The 15,705-nt window shown below is 44.7% G+C and overlaps 18 non-coding genes across 18 annotated transcripts; all 18 read right to left on the bottom strand.

Moving 5' to 3' along the window:
• Positions 1-459: 459 nt before the first annotated feature.
• Positions 460-551, bottom strand: trnar-ucu (transfer RNA arginine (anticodon UCU)). Its single transcript is given in 2 exon segments — positions 460-495; positions 515-551. It is a non-coding gene; the product is annotated as a tRNA-Arg (tRNA).
• A 1,184-nt stretch (positions 552-1,735) lies between these two features.
• trnar-ucu (transfer RNA arginine (anticodon UCU)) lies at positions 1,736-1,827 on the bottom strand. The gene is given in 2 exon segments: positions 1,736-1,771; positions 1,791-1,827. It is a non-coding gene; the product is annotated as a tRNA-Arg (tRNA).
• Positions 1,828-2,671: 844 nt separating this feature from the next.
• trnar-ucu (transfer RNA arginine (anticodon UCU)) lies at positions 2,672-2,763 on the bottom strand. The gene is given in 2 exon segments: positions 2,672-2,707; positions 2,727-2,763. It is a non-coding gene; the product is annotated as a tRNA-Arg (tRNA).
• An 823-nt stretch (positions 2,764-3,586) lies between these two features.
• trnar-ucu (transfer RNA arginine (anticodon UCU)) lies at positions 3,587-3,678 on the bottom strand. The gene is given in 2 exon segments: positions 3,587-3,622; positions 3,642-3,678. It is a non-coding gene; the product is annotated as a tRNA-Arg (tRNA).
• Positions 3,679-3,806: 128 nt separating this feature from the next.
• Positions 3,807-3,898, bottom strand: trnar-ucu (transfer RNA arginine (anticodon UCU)). The gene is given in 2 exon segments: positions 3,807-3,842; positions 3,862-3,898. It is a non-coding gene; the product is annotated as a tRNA-Arg (tRNA).
• Positions 3,899-4,293: 395 nt separating this feature from the next.
• trnar-ucu (transfer RNA arginine (anticodon UCU)) lies at positions 4,294-4,596 on the bottom strand. Its single transcript has 2 exons — positions 4,560-4,596; positions 4,294-4,329 (listed from the first exon to the last, which is right to left on the bottom strand). It is a non-coding gene; the product is annotated as a tRNA-Arg (tRNA).
• A 1,361-nt stretch (positions 4,597-5,957) lies between these two features.
• Positions 5,958-6,049, bottom strand: trnar-ucu (transfer RNA arginine (anticodon UCU)). Its single transcript is given in 2 exon segments — positions 5,958-5,993; positions 6,013-6,049. It is a non-coding gene; the product is annotated as a tRNA-Arg (tRNA).
• Positions 6,050-6,303: 254 nt separating this feature from the next.
• trnar-ucu (transfer RNA arginine (anticodon UCU)) lies at positions 6,304-6,606 on the bottom strand. The gene is made up of 2 exons: positions 6,570-6,606; positions 6,304-6,339 (listed from the first exon to the last, which is right to left on the bottom strand). It is a non-coding gene; the product is annotated as a tRNA-Arg (tRNA).
• Positions 6,607-8,017: 1,411 nt separating this feature from the next.
• Positions 8,018-8,109, bottom strand: trnar-ucu (transfer RNA arginine (anticodon UCU)). Its single transcript is given in 2 exon segments — positions 8,018-8,053; positions 8,073-8,109. It is a non-coding gene; the product is annotated as a tRNA-Arg (tRNA).
• A 302-nt stretch (positions 8,110-8,411) lies between these two features.
• On the bottom strand, positions 8,412-8,503 carry trnar-ucu (transfer RNA arginine (anticodon UCU)). Its single transcript is given in 2 exon segments — positions 8,412-8,447; positions 8,467-8,503. It is a non-coding gene; the product is annotated as a tRNA-Arg (tRNA).
• A 709-nt stretch (positions 8,504-9,212) lies between these two features.
• On the bottom strand, positions 9,213-9,304 carry trnar-ucu (transfer RNA arginine (anticodon UCU)). Its single transcript is given in 2 exon segments — positions 9,213-9,248; positions 9,268-9,304. It is a non-coding gene; the product is annotated as a tRNA-Arg (tRNA).
• A 1,315-nt stretch (positions 9,305-10,619) lies between these two features.
• Positions 10,620-10,711, bottom strand: trnar-ucu (transfer RNA arginine (anticodon UCU)). The gene is given in 2 exon segments: positions 10,620-10,655; positions 10,675-10,711. It is a non-coding gene; the product is annotated as a tRNA-Arg (tRNA).
• A 529-nt stretch (positions 10,712-11,240) lies between these two features.
• trnar-ucu (transfer RNA arginine (anticodon UCU)) lies at positions 11,241-11,332 on the bottom strand. The gene is given in 2 exon segments: positions 11,241-11,276; positions 11,296-11,332. It is a non-coding gene; the product is annotated as a tRNA-Arg (tRNA).
• Positions 11,333-11,861: 529 nt separating this feature from the next.
• Positions 11,862-11,953, bottom strand: trnar-ucu (transfer RNA arginine (anticodon UCU)). Its single transcript is given in 2 exon segments — positions 11,862-11,897; positions 11,917-11,953. It is a non-coding gene; the product is annotated as a tRNA-Arg (tRNA).
• An 844-nt stretch (positions 11,954-12,797) lies between these two features.
• On the bottom strand, positions 12,798-12,889 carry trnar-ucu (transfer RNA arginine (anticodon UCU)). Its single transcript is given in 2 exon segments — positions 12,798-12,833; positions 12,853-12,889. It is a non-coding gene; the product is annotated as a tRNA-Arg (tRNA).
• Positions 12,890-13,712: 823 nt separating this feature from the next.
• Positions 13,713-13,804, bottom strand: trnar-ucu (transfer RNA arginine (anticodon UCU)). Its single transcript is given in 2 exon segments — positions 13,713-13,748; positions 13,768-13,804. It is a non-coding gene; the product is annotated as a tRNA-Arg (tRNA).
• Positions 13,805-14,073: 269 nt separating this feature from the next.
• trnar-ucu (transfer RNA arginine (anticodon UCU)) lies at positions 14,074-14,376 on the bottom strand. The gene is made up of 2 exons: positions 14,340-14,376; positions 14,074-14,109 (listed from the first exon to the last, which is right to left on the bottom strand). It is a non-coding gene; the product is annotated as a tRNA-Arg (tRNA).
• Positions 14,377-14,951: 575 nt separating this feature from the next.
• trnar-ucu (transfer RNA arginine (anticodon UCU)) lies at positions 14,952-15,254 on the bottom strand. The gene is made up of 2 exons: positions 15,218-15,254; positions 14,952-14,987 (listed from the first exon to the last, which is right to left on the bottom strand). It is a non-coding gene; the product is annotated as a tRNA-Arg (tRNA).
• Positions 15,255-15,705: the final 451 nt, after the last annotated feature.

Here is a 15,705-nt window from a genome sequence, read left to right as displayed (position 1 = left end):
AACTAAAATTGTCAAACTAAAATTGTGCTTCTGTGAGATTTCAATCCACAGTCTTTGAATTGCTTCATTTGTCCTTAGCTTGAAGACGGAAAGCAACCAAGACTTTCGATGAGTGAACATAATTTTGCAAAGGCCCTCGCGCAAAAAGGATTTGTGAGGAAGACGGTCTCCGACTCACAAAGGTCGACTCTGGTGGGACTCGATCCCACAACCTTTGAATGCCTTCATACATGCTTTCTGTAAAAAGTGAACACAATTTTGCAAAGGCCCTCACGAAAAAAGGATTTTTGCTTTGTGAGGAAGACGATCTCCGACTCACAAAGGTCGACTCTGGTGGGACTCGAACCCACAACCTTTGAATGCCTTCATACATGCTTTCTTTGAAAAGTGAACATAATTTTGCAAAGGCCCTCACGCAAAAAGTATTTGTGAGGAAGACGGTCTCCGACTCACAAAGGTCGACTCTGGTGGGACTCGAACCCACAACCTTTGAATGCCTTCTTACATGCTTTCTTAGAAGTCCAACGCGCTATCCGTTGCGCCACAGAGCCCTTGCTGTGGCTACCACCTTAGCTTGAAGACGGAAAGCAACAAAGACTTTCGATGACTTTTTCAAATTTACTGTCAGATTCTTTAAACTAAAATTGTGCTTCTGTGAGATCTCAATCCACAGTTTTGAACTGCTTCATTTGTCCTTAGCTTGTAGACGGAAAGCAACCAAGACTTTCGATGAGTGAACATAATTTTGCAAAGGCCCTCGCGCAAAAAGGATTTGTGAGGAAGACGGTCTCCGACTCACAAAGGTCGACTCTGGTGGGACTCGATCCCACAACCTTTGAATGCCTTCATACATGCTTTCTGTAAAAAGTGAACACAATTTTGCAAAGGCCCTCACGAAAAAAGGATTTTTGCTTTGTGAGGAAGACGATCTCCGACTCACAAAGGTCGACTTTGGTGGGACTCGATCCCACAACCTTTGAATGCCTTCATACATGCTATCTGTAAAAAGTGAACACAATTTTGCAAAGGCCCTCACGAAAAAAGGATTTTTGCTTTGTGAGGAAGACGATCTCCGACTCACAAAGGTCGACTCTGGTGGGACTCGAACCCACAACCTTTGAATGCCTTCATACATGCTTTCTTTGAAAAGTGAACATAATTTTGCAAAGGCCCTCACGCAAAAACGATTTGTGAGGATGACGGTCTCCGACTCACAAAGGTCGACTCTGGTGGGACTCGCGCAAATGTGCTTCTATTAGGTTCTAATGTAAATTTACTGTCAGATTCGTCAAACTAAAATTGTGCTTCTGTGAGATTTCAATCCACAGTTTTGAACTGCTTCATTTGTCCTTAGCTTGAAGACGGAAAGCAACCAAGACTTTCCATGAGTGAACATAATTTTGCAAAGGCCCTCGCGCAAAAAGGATTTGTGAGGAAGACGGTCTCCGACTCACAAAGGTCGACTCTGGTGGGACTCGATCCCACAACCTTTGAATGCCTTCATACATGCTATCTGTAAAAAGTGAACACAATTTTGCAAAGGCCCTCACGAAAAAAGGATTTTTGCTTTGTGAGGAAGACGATCTCCGACTCACAAAGGTCGACTCTGGTGGGACTCGAACCCACAACCTTTGAATGCCTTCATACATGCTTTCTTTGAAAAGTGAACATAATTTTGCAAAGGCCCTCACGCAAAAAGTATTTGTGAGGAAGACGGTCTCCGACTCACAAAGGTCGACTCTGGTGGGACTCGAACCCACAACCTTTGAATGCCTTCATACATGCTTTCTTAGAAGTCCAACGCACTATCCGTTGCGCCACAGAGCCCTTGCTGTGGCTACCACCTTAGCTTGAAGACGGAAAGCAACCAAGACTTTCGATGAGTGAACATAATTTTGCAAAGGCCCTCGCGCAAAAGGGATTTGTGAGGAAGACGGTCTCCGACTCACAAAGGTCGACTCTGGTGGGACTCGAACCTACAACCTTTGAATGCCTTCATACATGCTTTCTGTAAAAAGTGAACACAATTTTGCAAAGGCCCTCACGAAAAAAGGATTTTTGCTTTGTGAGGAAGACGATCTCCGACTCACAAAGGTCGACTCTGGTGGGACTCAAATCCACAACCTTTGAATGCCTTCATACATGCTTTCTTAGAAGTCCAACGCGCTATCCTTTGCGCCACAGAGGCCTTGCTGTGGTTACCTTAGCTTGAAGACAGAAAGCAACAAAGACTTTCGATGAGTGAACACAATTTTGCAAAGGCCGTCGCGCAAAATGAATTTTTGCTTCGTGAGGAAGACGGTCTTTGAATCACAAAGGTCGACTATGGTGGGACTCGAACCCACAACCTTTGAATGCCTTCATACGTGCTTTACTTAGAAGTCCAACGCGCCAAACTAAAACTAAAATTGTCAAACTAAAATTGTGCTTCTGTGAGATTTCAATCCACAGTCTTTTAAATGCTTCATTTGTCCTTAGCTTGAAGACGGACAGCAACCAAGACTTTCGATGAGTGAACATAATTTTGCAAAGGCCCTCGCGCAAAAAGGATTTGTGAGGAAGACGGTCTACTACTAACAAAGGTCGACTCTGGTGGGACTCGAACCCACAAGGCCCTCACGCAATAAATATTTTTGCTTTGTGAGGAAGACTGTCTCCGACTCACAAAGGTCGACTCTGGTGGGACTCGAACCCACAACCTTTGAATGCCTTCATACATGCTTTCTTAGAAGTCCAACGCGCCATCCGTTGCGCCACAGAGCCCTTGCTGTGGCTACCACCTTAGCTTGAAGACGGAAAGCAACCAAGACTTTCGATGAGTGAACATAATTTTGCAAAGGCCCTCGCGCAAAAAGGATTTGTGAGGAAGACGGTCTCCGACTCACAAAGGTCAACTCTGTTGGGACTCGATCCCACAACCTTTGAATGCTTTCATACATGCTTTCTGTAAAAAGTGAACATAATTTTGCAAAGGCCCTCACGAACCCACAACCTTTGAATGCCTTCATACGTGCTTTACTTAGAAGTCCAACGCGCCAAACTAAAAGTAAAATTGTCAAACTAAAATTGTGTTTCTGTGAGATTTCAATCCACAGTCTTTTAAATGCTTCATTTGTCCTTAGCTTGAAGACGGAAAGCAACAAAGACTTTCGATGAGTGAACATAATTTTGCAAAGGCCGTCGCGCAAAAAGAATTTTTGCTTCGTGAGGAAGACGGTCTTTGAATCACAAAGGTCGACTATGGTGGGACTCGAACCCATAACCTTTGAATGCCTTCATACGTGCTTCACTTAGAAGTCCAACGCGCCAAACTAAAACTAAAATTGTCAAACTAAAATTGTGCTTCTGTGAGATTTCAATCCACAGTCTTTTAACTGCTTCATTTGTCCTTAGCTTGAAGACGGAAAGCAACCAAGACTTTCGATGAGTGAACATAATTTTGCAAAGGCCCTTGCGCAAAAAGGATTTGTGAGGAAGACGGTCTCCGACTCACAAAGGTCGACTCTGGTGGGACTCGAACCCACAAGGCCCTCACGCAATAAATATTTTTGCTTTGTGAGGAAGACGGTCTCCGACTCACAAAGGTCGACTCTGGAGGGACTCGAACCCACAACCTTTGAATGCCTTCATACATGCTTTCTTAGAAGTCCAATGCGCTATCCGTTGCGCCACAGAGCCCTTGCTGTGGCTACCACCTTAGCTTGAAGACGGAAAGCACCCAAGACTTTCGATGAGTGAACATAATTTTGCAAAGGCCCTCGCGCAAAAAGGATTTGTGAGGAAGACGGTCTCCGACTCACAAAGGTCGACTCTGGTGGGACTCGAACCCACAACCTTTGAATGCCTTCTTACATGCTTTCTTAGAAGTCCAACGCGCTATCCGTTGCGCCACAGAGCCCTTGCTGTGGCTACCACCTTAGCTTGAAGACGGAAAGCAACAAAGACTTTCGATGACTTTTTCAAATTTACTGTCAGATTCTTTAAACTAAAATTGTGCTTCTGTGAGATTTCAATCCACAGTTTTGAACTGCTTCATTTGTCCTTAGCTTGAAGACGGAAAGCAACCAAGACTTTCGATGAGTGAACATAATTTTGCAAAGGCCCTCGCGCAAAAAGGATTTGTGAGGAAGACGGTCTCCGACTCACAAAGGTCGACTCTGGTGGGACTCGATCCCACAACCTTTGAATGCCTTCATACATGCTATCTGTAAAAAGTGAACACAATTTTGCAAAGGCCCTCACGAAAAAAGGATTTTTGCTTTGTGAGGAAGACGATCTCCGACTCACAAAGGTTGACTCTGGTGGGACTCGAACCCACAACCTTTGAATGCCTTCATACATGCTTTCTTTGAAAAGTGAACATAATTTTGCAAAGGCCCTCACGCAAAAAGTATTTGTGAGGAAGACGGTCTCTGACCAAGACTTTCGATGAGTGAACACAATTTTGCAAAGGCCCTCGCGCAAAAAGGATTTGTGAGGAAGACGGTCTCCGACTCACAAAGGTCGACTCTGGTGGGACCCGAACCCACAACCTTTGAATGCCTTCATACATGCTTTCTTAGAAATCCAACGCGCTATCCTTTGCGCCACAGAGCCCTTGCTGTGGCTGCCACCTTAGCTTGAAGACGGAAAGCAACCAAGACTTTCGATGACTGAACATAATTTTGCAAAGGCCCTCGCGCAAAAAAGATTTGTGAGGATGACGGTCTCCGACTCACGAAGGTCGACTCTGGTGGGACTCGATCCCACAAGGCCCTCACGCAATAAATATTTTTGCTTTGTGAGGAAGACGGTCTCCGACTCACAAAGGACGACTCTGGTGGGACTCAAATCCACAACCTTTGAAAACTAAAATTGACAAACTAAAATTGTGCTTCTGTGAGATTTCAATCCACAGTCTTTGAATTGCTTCATTTGTCCTTAGTTTGAAGACGGAAAGCAACCAAGACTTTCGATGAGTGAACATAATTTTGCAAAGGCCCTCGCGCAAAAAGGATTTGTGAGGAAGACGGTCTCCGACTCACAAAGGTCGACTCTGGTGGGACTCGATCCCACAACCTTTGAATGCCTTCATACATGCTTTCTGTAAAAAGTGAACACAATTTTGCAAAGGCCCTCACGAAAAAAGGATTTTTGCTTTGTGAGGAAGACGATCTCCGACTCACAAAGGTCGACTTTGGTGGGACTCGATCCCACAACCTTTGAATGCCTTCATACATGCTATCTGTAAAAAGTGAACACAATTTTGCAAAGGCCCTCACGAAAAAAGGATTTTTGCTTTGTGAGGAAGACGATCTCCGACTCACAAAGGTTGACTCTGGTGGGACTCGAACCCACAACCTTTGAATGCCTTCATACATGCTTTCTTTGAAAAGTGAACATAATTTTGCAAAGGCCCTCACGCAAAAACGATTTGTGAGGATGACGGTCTCCGACTCACAAAGGTCGACTCTGGTGGGACTCGCGCAAATGTGCTTCTATTAGGTTCTAATGTAAATTTACTGTCAGATTCGTCAAACTAAAATTGTGCTTCTGTGAGATTTCAATCCACAGTCTTTGAACTGCTTCATTTGTCCTTAGCTTGAAGACGGAAAGCAACAAAGACTTTCGATGAGTGAACACAATTTTGCAAAGGCCGTCGCGCAAAAAGGATTTTTGCTTCGTGAGGAAGACGGTCTCTGAATCACAAAGGTCGACTCTGGTGGGACTTGAACCTACAACCTTTGAATGCTTTCATACATGCTTTACTTATAAGTCCAACGCGCCAAACTAAAACTAAAATTGTCAAACTAAAATTGTGCTTCTGTGAGATTTCAATCCACAGTCTTTGAATTGCTTCATTTGTCCTTAGCTTGAAGACGGAAAGCAACCAAGACTTTCGATGAGTGAACATAATTTTGCAAAGGCCCTCACGCAAAAAGAATTTGTGAGGAAGACGGTCTCCGACTCACAAAGGTCGACTCTGGTGGGACTCGAACCCACAACCTTTGAATGCCTTCTTACATGCTTTCTTAGAAGTCCAACGCGCTATCCGTTGCGCCACAGAGCCCTTGCTGTGGCTACCACCTTAGCTTGAAGACGGAAAGCAACAAAGACTTTCGATGACTTTTTCAAATTTACTGTCAGATTCTTTAAACTAAAATTGTGCTTCTGTGAGATTTCAATCCACAGTTTTGAACTGCTTCATTTGTCCTTAGCTTGAGGACGGAAAGCAACCAAGACTTTCGATGAGTGAACATAATTTTGCAAAGGCCCTCGCGCAAAAAGGATTTGTGAGGAAGACGGTCTCCGACTCACAAAGGTTGACTCTGGTGGGACTCGAACCCACAACCTTTGAATGCCTTCATACATGCTTTCTTTGAAAAGTGAACATAATTTTGCAAAGGCCCTCACGCAAAAAGTATTTGTGAGGAAGACGGTCTCTGACCAAGACTTTCGATGAGTGAACACAATTTTGCAAAGGCCCTCGCGCAAAAAGGATTTGTGAGGAAGACGGTCTCCGACTCACAAAGGTCGACTCTGGTGGGACCCGAACCCACAACCTTTGAATGCCTTCATACATGCTTTCTTAGAAATCCAACGCGCTATCCTTTGCGCCACAGAGCCCTTGCTGTGGCTGCCACCTTAGCTTGAAGACGGAAAGCAACCAAGACTTTCGATGACTGAACATAATTTTGCAAAGGCCCTCGCGCAAAAAAGATTTGTGAGGATGACGGTCTCCGACTCACGAAGGTCGACTCTGGTGGGACTCGATCCCACAAGGCCCTCACGCAATAAATATTTTTGCTTTGTGAGGAAGACGGTCTCCGACTCACAAAGGTCGACTCTGGTGGGACTCAAATCCACAACCTTTGAAAACTAAAATTGACAAACTAAAATTGTGCTTCTGTGAGATTTCAATCCACAGTCTTTGAATTGCTTCATTTGTCCTTAGTTTGAAGACGGAAAGCAACCAAGACTTTCGATGAGTGAACATAATTTTGCAAAGGCCCTCGCGCAAAAAGGATTTGTGAGGAAGACGGTCTCCGACTCACAAAGGTCGACTCTGGTGGGACTCGATCCCACAACCTTTGAATGCCTTCATACATGCTTTCTGTAAAAAGTGAACACAATTTTGCAAAGGCCCTCACGAAAAAAGGATTTTTGCTTTGTGAGGAAGACGATCTCCGACTCACAAAGGTCGACTCTGGTGGGACTCGAACCCACAACCTTTGAATGCCTTCATACATGCTTTCTTTGAAAAGTGAACATAATTTTGCAAAGGCCCTCACGCAAAAAGTATTTGTGAGGAAGACGGTCTCCGACTCACAAAGGTCGACTCTGGTGGGACTCGCGCAAATGTGCTTCTATTAGGTTCTAATGTAAATTTACTGTCAGATTTACAGACACATTTGTGAGGAAGACGGTCTCCGACTCACAAAGGTCGACTCTGGTGGGACTCGAACCCACAACCTTTGAATGTCTTCATACATGCTTTCGTTAGAAGTCCAACGCACTATCCGTTGCGTAGCTTGAAGACGGAAAGCAACAAAGACTTTCGATGACTTTTTCAAATTTACTGTCAGATTCTTTAAACTAAAATTGTGCTTCTGTGAGATTTCAATCCACAGTTTTGAACTGCTTCATTTGTCCTTAGCTTGAAGACGGAAAGCAACCAAGACTTTCGATGAGTGAACATAATTTTGCAAAGGCCCTCGCGCAAAAAGGATTTGTGAGGAAGACGGTCTCCGACTCACAAAGGTCGACTCTGGTGGGACTCGATCCCACAACCTTTGAATGCCTTCATACATGCTATCTGTAAAAAGTGAACACAATTTTGCAAAGGCCCTCACGAAAAAAGGATTTTTGCTTTGTGAGGAAGACGATCTCCGACTCACAAAGGTTGACTCTGGTGGGACTCGAACCCACAACCTTTGAATGCCTTCATACATGCTTTCTTTGAAAAGTGAACATAATTTTGCAAAGGCCCTCACGCAAAAAGTATTTGTGAGGAAGACGGTCTCCGACTCACAAAGGTCGACTCTGGTGGGACTCGAACCCACAACCTTTGAATGTCTTCATACATGCTTTCTTAGAAATCCAACGCGCTATCCTTTGCGCCACAGAGCCCTTCTATGACTTTCTATGAGTGAACACAATTTTGCAAAGGCCCTCGCGCAAAAAGGATTTGTGAGGAAGACGGTCTCCGACTCACAAAGGTCGACTCTGGTGGGACTCGATTCCACAACCTTTAAATGCCTTCATACATGCTTTCTGTGAAAAGTGAACATAATTTTGCAAAGGCCCTCACGCAAAAAGGATTTGTGAGGAAGACGGTCTCTGACCAAGACTTTCGATGAGTGAACACAATTTTGCAAAGGCCCTCGCGCAAAAGGGATTTGTGAGGAAGACGGTCTCCGACTCACAAAGGTCGACTCTGGTGGGACCCGAACCCACAACCTTTGAATGCCTTCATACATGCTTTCTTAGAAATCCAACGCGCTATCCTTTGCGCCACAGAGCCCTTGCTGTGGCTGCCACCTTAGCTTGAAGACGGAAAGCAACCAAGACTTTCGATGACTGAACATAATTTTGCAAAGGCCCTCGCGCAAAAAAGATTTGTGAGGATGACGGTCTCCGACTCACGAAGGTCGACTCTGGTGGGACTCGATCCCACAAGGCCCTCACGCAATAAATATTTTTGCTTTGTGAGGAAGACGGTCTCCGACTCACAAAGGTCGACTCTGGTGGGACTCAAATCCACAACCTTTGAAAACTAAAATTGTCAAACTAAAATTGTGCTTCTGTGAGATTTCAATCCACAGTCTTTGAATTGCTTCATTTGTCCTTAGCTTGAAGACGGAAAGCAACCAAGACTTTCGATGAGTGAACATAATTTTGCAAAGGCCCTCGCGCAAAAAGGATTTGTGAGGAAGACGGTCTCCGACTCACAAAGGTCGACTCTGGTGGGACTCGATCCCACAACCTTTGAATGCCTTCATACATGCTTTCTGTAAAAAGTGAACACAATTTTGCAAAGGCCCTCACGAAAAAAGGATGTTTGCTTTGTGAGGAAGACGATCTCCGACTCACAAAGGTCGACTCTGGTGGGACTCGAACCCACAACCTTTGAATGCCTTCATACATGCTTTCTTTGAAAAGTGAACATAATTTTGCAAAGGCCCTCACGCAAAAAGTATTTGTGAGGAAGACGGTCTCCGACTCACAAAGGTCGACTCTGGTGGGACTCGAACCCACAACCTTTGAATGCCTTCTTACATGCTTTCTTAGAAGTCCAACGCGCTATCCGTTGCGCCACAGAGCCCTTGCTGTGGCTACCACCTTAGCTTGAAGACGGAAAGCAACAAAGACTTTCGATGACTTTTTCAAATTTACTGTCAGATTCTTTAAACTAAAATTGTGCTTCTGTGAGATTTCAATCCACAGTTTTGAACTGCTTCATTTGTCCTTAGCTTGTAGACGGAAAGCAACCAAGACTTTCGATGAGTGAACATAATTTTGCAAAGGCCCTCGCGCAAAAAGGATTTGTGAGGAAGACGGTCTCCGACTCACAAAGGTCGACTCTGGTGGGACTCGATCCCACAACCTTTGAATGCCTTCATACATGCTTTCTGTAAAAAGTGAACACAATTTTGCAAAGGCCCTCACGAAAAAAGGATTTTTGCTTTGTGAGGAAGACGATCTCCGACTCACAAAGGTCGACTTTGGTGGGACTCGATCCCACAACCTTTGAATGCCTTCATACATGCTATCTGTAAAAAGTGAACACAATTTTGCAAAGGCCCTCACGAAAAAAGGATTTTTGCTTTGTGAGGAAGACGATCTCCGACTCACAAAGGTCGACTCTGGTGGGACTCGAACCCACAACCTTTGAATGCCTTCATACATGCTTTCTTTGAAAAGTGAACATAATTTTGCAAAGGCCCTCACGCAAAAACGATTTGTGAGGATGACGGTCTCCGACTCACAAAGGTCGACTCTGGTGGGACTCGCGCAAATGTGCTTCTATTAGGTTCTAATGTAAATTTACTGTCAGATTCGTCAAACTAAAATTGTGCTTCTGTGAGATTTCAATCCACAGTCTTTGAACTGCTTCATTTGTCCTTAGCTTGAAGACGGAAAGCAACAAAGACTTTCGATGAGTGAACACAATTTTGCAAAGGCCGTCGCGCAAAAAGGATTTTTGCTTCGTGAGGAAGACGGTCTCTGAATCACAAAGGTCGACTCTGGTGGGACTTGAACCTACAACCTTTGAATGCTTTCATACATGCTTTACTTATAAGTCCAACGCGCCAAACCAAAACTAAAATTGTCAAACTAAAATTGTGCTTCTGTGAGATTTCAATCCACAGTCTTTGAATTGCTTCATTTGTCCTTAGCTTGAAGACGGAAAGCAACCAAGACTTTCGATGAGTGAACATAATTTTGCAAAGGCCCTCGCGCAAAAAGGATTTGTGAGGAAGACGGTCTCCGACTCACAAAGGTCGACTCTGGTGGGATTCGATCCCACAACCTTTGAATGCCTTCATACATGCTTTCTTTGAAAAGTGAACATAATTTTGCAAAGGCCCTCACGCAAAAAGTATTTGTGAGGAAGACGGTCTCCGACTCACAAAGGTCGACTCTGGTGGGACTCGAACCCACAACCTTTGAATGCCTTCTTACATGCTTTCTTAGAAGTCCAACGCGCTATCCGTTGCGCCACAGAGCCCTTGCTGTGGCTACCACCTTAGCTTGAAGACGGAAAGCAACAAAGACTTTCGATGACTTTTTCAAATTTACTGTCAGATTCTTTAAACTAAAATTGTGCTTCTGTGAGATTTCAATCCACAGTTTTGAACTGCTTCATTTGTCCTTAGCTTGAAGACGGAAAGCAACCAAGACTTTCGATGAGTGAACATAATTTTGCAAAGGCCCTCGCGCAAAAAGGATTTGTGAGGAAGACGGTCTCCGACTCACAAAGGTCAACTCTGTTGGGACTCGATCCCACAACCTTTGAATGCCTTCATACATGCTTTCTGTAAAAAGTGAACATAATTTTGCAAAGGCCCTCACGAAAAAAGGATTTTTGCTTTGTGAGGAAGACGATCTCCGACTCACAAAGGTCGACTCTGGTGGGACTCGAACCCACAACCTTTGAATGCCTTCATACATGCTTTCTTTGAAAAGTGAACATAATTTTGCAAAGGCCCTCACGCAAAAAGTATTTGTGAGGAAGACGGTCTCCGACTCACAAAGGTCGACTCTGGTGGGACTCGAACCCACAACCTTTGAATGCCTTCTTACATGCTTTCTTAGAAGTCCAACGCGCTATCCGTTGCGCCACAGAGCCCTTGCTGTGGCTACCACCTTAGCTTGAAGACGGAAAGCAACAAAGACTTTCGATGACTTTTTCAAATTTACTGTCAGATTCTTTAAACTAAAATTGTGCTTCTGTGAGATTTCAATCCACAGTTTTGAACTGCTTCATTTGTCCTTAGCTTGAAGACGGAAAGCAACCAAGACTTTCCATGAGTGAACATAATTTTGCAAAGGCCCTCGCGCAAAAAGGATTTGTGAGGAAGACGGTCTCCGACTCACAAAGGTCGACTCTGGTGGGACTCGATCCCACAACCTTTGAATGCCTTCATACATGCTATCTGTAAAAAGTGAACACAATTTTGCAAAGGCCCTCACGAAAAAAGGATTTTTGCTTTGTGAGGAAGACGATCTCCGACTCACAAAGGTCGACTCTGGTGGGACTCGAACCCACAACCTTTGAATGCCTTCATACATGCTTTCTTTGAAAAGTGAACATAATTTTGCAAAGGCCCTCACGCAAAAAGTATTTGTGAGGAAGACGGTCTCCGACTCACAAAGGTCGACTCTGGTGGGACTCGAACCCACAACCTTTGAATGCCTTCATACATGCTTTCTTAGAAGTCCAACGCACTATCCGTTGCGCCACAGAGCCCTTGCTGTGGCTACCACCTTAGCTTGAAGACGGAAAGCAACCAAGACTTTCGATGAGTGAACATAATTTTGCAAAGGCCCTCGCGCAAAAGGGATTTGTGAGGAAGACGGTCTCCGACTCACAAAGGTCGACTCTGGTGGGACTCGAACCTACAACCTTTGAATGCCTTCATACATGCTTTCTGTAAAAAGTGAACACAATTTTGCAAAGGCCCTCACGAAAAAAGGATTTTTGCTTTGTGAGGAAGACGATCTCCGACTCACAAAGGTCGACTCTGGTGGGACTCAAATCCACAACCTTTGAATGCCTTCATACATGCTTTCTTAGAAGTCCAACGCGCTATCCTTTGCGCCACAGAGGCCTTGCTGTGGTTACCTTAGCTTGAAGACAGAAAGCAACAAAGACTTTCGATGAGTGAACACAATTTTGCAAAGGCCGTCGCGCAAAATGAATTTTTGCTTCGTGAGGAAGACGGTCTTTGAATCACAAAGGTCGACTATGGTGGGACTCGAACCCACAACCTTTGAATGCCTTCATACGTGCTTTACTTAGAAGTCCAACGCGCCAAACTAAAACTAAAATTGTCAAACTAAAATTGTGCTTCTGTGAGATTTCAATCCACAGTCTTTTAAATGCTTCATTTGTCCTTAGCTTGAAGACGGACAGCAACCAAGACTTTCGATGAGTGAACATAATTTTGCAAAGGCCCTCGCGCAAAAAGGATTTGTGAGGAAGACGGTCTACTACTAACAAAGGTCGACTCTGGTGGGACTCGAACCCACAAGGCCCTCACGCAATAAATATTTTTGCTTTGTGAGGAAGCCTGTCTCCGACTCACAAAGGTCGACTCTGGTGGGACTCGAACCCACAACCTTTGAATGCCTTCATACATGCTTTCTTAGAAGTCCAACGCGCCATCCGTTGCGCCACAGAGCCCTTGCTGTGGCTACCACCTTAGCTTGAAGACGGAAAGCAACCAAGACTTTCGATGAGTGAACATAATTTTGCAAAGGCCCTCGCGCAAAAAGGATTTGTGAGGAAGACGGTCTCCGACTCACAAAGGTCAACTCTGTTGGGACTCGATCCCACAACCTTTGAATGCTTTCATACATGCTTTCTGTAAAAAGTGAACATAATTTTGCAAAGGCCCTCACGAACCCACAACCTTTGAATGCCTTCATACGTGCTTTACTTAGAAGTCCAACGCGCCAAACTAAAAGTAAAATTGTCAAACTAAAATTGTGTTTCTGTGAGATTTCAATCCACAGTCTTTTAAATGCTTCATTTGTCCTTAGCTTGAAGACGGAAAGCAACAAAGACTTTCGATGAGTGAACATAATTTTGCAAAGGCCGTCGCGCAAAAAGAATTTTTGCTTCGTGAGGAAGACGGTCTTTGAATCACAAAGGTCGACTATGGTGGGACTCGAACCCATAACCTTTGAATGCCTTCATACGTGCTTCACTTAGAAGTCCAACGCGCCAAACTAAAACTAAAATTGTCAAACTAAAATTGTGCTTCTGTGAGATTTCAATCCACAGTCTTTTAACTGCTTCATTTGTCCTTAGCTTGAAGACGGAAAGCAACCAAGACTTTCGATGAGTGAACATAATTTTGCAAAGGCCCTTGCGCAAAAAGGATTTGTGAGGAAGACGGTCTCCGACTCACAAAGGTCGACTCTGGTGGGACTCGAACCCACAAGGCCCTCACGCAATAAATATTTTTGCTTTGTGAGGAAGACGGTCTCCGACTCACAAAGGTCGACTCTGGAGGGACTCGAACCCACAACCTTTGAATGCCTTCATACATGCTTTCTTAGAAGTCCAATGCGCTATCCGTTGCGCCACAGAGCCCTTGCTGTGGCTACCACCTTAGCTTGAAGACGGAAAGCACCCAAGACTTTCGATGAGTGAACATAATTTTGCAAAGGCCCTCGCGCAAAAAGGATTTGTGAGGAAGACGGTCTCCGACTCACAAAGGTCGACTCTGGTGGGACTCGATCCCACAACCTTTGAATGCCTTCATACATGCTATCTGTAAAAAGTGAACACAATTTTGCAAAGGCCCTCACGAAAAAAGGATTTTTGCTTTGTGAGGAAGACGATCTCCGACTCACAAAGGTTGACTCTGGTGGGACTCGAACCCACAACCTTTGAATGCCTTCATACATGCTTTCTTTGAAAAGTGAACATAATTTTGCAAAGGCCCTCACGCAAAAAGTATTTGTGAGGAAGACGGTCTCTGACCAAGACTTTCGATGAGTGAACACAATTTTGCAAAGGCCCTCGCGCAAAAAGGATTTGTGAGGAAGACGGTCTCCGACTCACAAAGGTCGACTCTGGTGGGACCCGAACCCACAACCTTTGAATGCCTTCATACATGCTTTCTTAGAAATCCAACGCGCTATCCTTTGCGCCACAGAGCCCTTGCTGTGGCTGCCACCTTAGCTTGAAGACGGAAAGCAACCAAGACTTTCGATGACTGAACATAATTTTGCAAAGGCCCTCGCGCAAAAAAGATTTGTGAGGATGACGGTCTCCGACTCACGAAGGTCGACTCTGGTGGGACTCGATCCCACAAGGCCCTCACGCAATAAATATTTTTGCTTTGTGAGGAAGACGGTCTCCGACTCACAAAGGACGACTCTGGTGGGACTCAAATCCACAACCTTTGAAAACTAAAATTGACAAACTAAAATTGTGCTTCTGTGAGATTTCAATCCACAGTCTTTTAAATGCTTCATTTGTCCTTAGCTTGAAGACGGAAAGCACCCAAGACTTTCGATGAGTGAACATAATTTTGCAAAGGCCCTCGCGCAAAAAGGATTTGTGAGGAAGACGGTCTCCGACTCACAAAGGTCGACTCTGGTGGGACTCGATCCCACAACCTTTGAATGCCTTCATACATGCTATCTGTAAAAAGTGAACACAATTTTGCAAAGGCCCTCACGAAAAAAGGATTTTTGCTTTGTGAGGAAGACGATCTCCGACTCACAAAGGTTGACTCTGGTGGGACTCGAACCCACAACCTTTGAATGCCTTCATACATGCTTTCTTTGAAAAGTGAACATAATTTTGCAAAGGCCCTCACGCAAAAAGTATTTGTGAGGAAGACGGTCTCTGACCAAGACTTTCGATGAGTGAACACAATTTTGCAAAGGCCCTCGCGCAAAAAGGATTTGTGAGGAAGACGGTCTCCGACTCACAAAGGTCGACTCTGGTGGGACCCGAACCCACAACCTTTGAATGCCTTCATACATGCTTTCTTAGAAATCCAACGCGCTATCCTTTGCGCCACAGAGCCCTTGCTGTGGCTGCCACCTTAGCTTGAAGACGGAAAGCAACCAAGACTTTCGATGACTGAACATAATTTTGCAAAGGCCCTCGCGCAAAAAAGATTTGTGAGGATGACGGTCTCCGACTCACGAAGGTCGACTCTGGTGGGACTCGATCCCACAAGGCCCTCACGCAATAAATATTTTTGCTTTGTGAGGAAGACGGTCTCCGACTCACAAAGGACGACTCTGGTGGGACTCAAATCCACAACCTTTGAAAACTAAAATTGACAAACTAAAATTGTGCTTCTGTGAGATTTCAATCCACAGTCTTTTAAATGCTTCATTTGTCCTTAGCTTGAAGACGGAAAGCAACCAAGACTTTCGATGAGTGAACATAATTTTGCAAAGGCCCTCGCGCAAAAAGGATTTGTGAGGAAGACGGTCTCCGACTCACAAAGGTCAACTCTGTTGGGACTC

Source organism: Channa argus, chromosome 6 (assembly GCF_033026475.1).
Source record: "Channa argus isolate prfri chromosome 6, Channa argus male v1.0, whole genome shotgun sequence".
Lineage (NCBI taxonomy): Eukaryota > Metazoa > Chordata > Actinopteri > Anabantiformes > Channidae > Channa > Channa argus.
This window is presented reverse-complemented; position numbering and strand designations above follow the sequence as displayed.